This window comes from Echinops telfairi, unplaced genomic scaffold (assembly GCF_000313985.2).
Source record: "Echinops telfairi isolate 266 unplaced genomic scaffold, ASM31398v2 ScPeMD7_1;HRSCAF=3_0, whole genome shotgun sequence".
NCBI lineage: Eukaryota > Metazoa > Chordata > Mammalia > Afrosoricida > Tenrecidae > Echinops > Echinops telfairi.
The window spans coordinates 17,211,161-17,212,479 of NW_022103896.1; positions in this window are offsets into that span (position 1 = coordinate 17,211,161).

Consider the following 1,319-nt stretch of genomic DNA (forward strand, 5'->3'; position numbering starts at 1 on the left):
CCATCTGTCTTTACTCTCTGGCTGCTTTTAAGATATTTTCTTTTCTTTAGTGTTCTCCCTTTTCAATATTGTATGTGTGTTGTTATTTTCCTACATGGGAATCCTTTGGGTTTCTTGGGTCTGAACATTGGTAATTATGAAAAACTGAAAATAGATTCTCTTTCAATGTTGCTTCTTTCCAATAAAATCTCCTTTTCTCGAATTCTGCTTTGGGATTTTTAGTTTTGTCACCCGGTGTCCTTTTTATTTATTTTCTACTCTACTATCTTTTGTATCTTTTAATAATAAGGATGGATACATTTTTATTTATTTTTTTCAATTTTGTTAGTAAACTATACTTAAAGGAAAAAAGAAACAGAACACTCAAACATAATTAAGGAGATTGTTAATAAAAGTGTGTGTGTGGGAGGGGGGCGATTAGTTCACCTGTGACCAGGTTTATAGTCTTAATTGTCCACTATTTTACCTTTCTAATTACTAATATCCATAGCAATGCTACACAGAAACTCACAGGCAAAATCCATGGTTAAAGGGTTTATTAAGGAAGTTAGTTAACAAGGTGTAATGTCAGGAAAAATAGAGTAGTGGTTTATCAGGACATGTTATGAAATTTCAGGACTGCTAATAAGTGTCTATTGGAGCATACCTTTCAGCTGTGAGCATCAAGGAAAGGCGTTCAGCACAAGTTCCATGTGTCAGCAAACCCAACTCCCTGAATTAAGTGCCCAGAGGCACCCCACTCTGCAAGTCAGTCTCCTGAACAAAAGCACTCAGCTTTCCCATCACTCTCTTTCATGTTCGGATTCCTGGTTCTGCAGCTGCTCCTCCGATGGTATAGCTATCATATGGATCCAAGAGGTTCAAAGTGCAAGAATCACAGGTCTAGAGGAATGCTCTACTCATGGCTCATACTGCTAATGAAATCCTCCTGCTTCGGGGGACTTATTTTATACACAGCAGGATGGCACTCCAGGAAATCCTGTTCACAATACTCACAGGTAAGTCCTATTAGTATCTTCCTCTACCTTCTTATCAGACCCATGGAGGGAAAGGTCATTTGGTGGGAGTTCGAGACTTTGGCTAGAAAAGCAACATCAAATGATTCATCGCCTCTGAAACAGGGATAGATTGAGAAGTAGGAATTGAGCGTGCTATTAGGATATGCCAAATAAGTTAAAACTATGGAACTGCAAGAAAAGTCTATATAAAAAATAACCTGGAATTAAAAGATTTGTCTTCATTCCATTTATGGCTCTCCATCATAAACATTTTAACATATGTGTGAAATTCCATGAGTATTATGATGATAGCTAATGAAA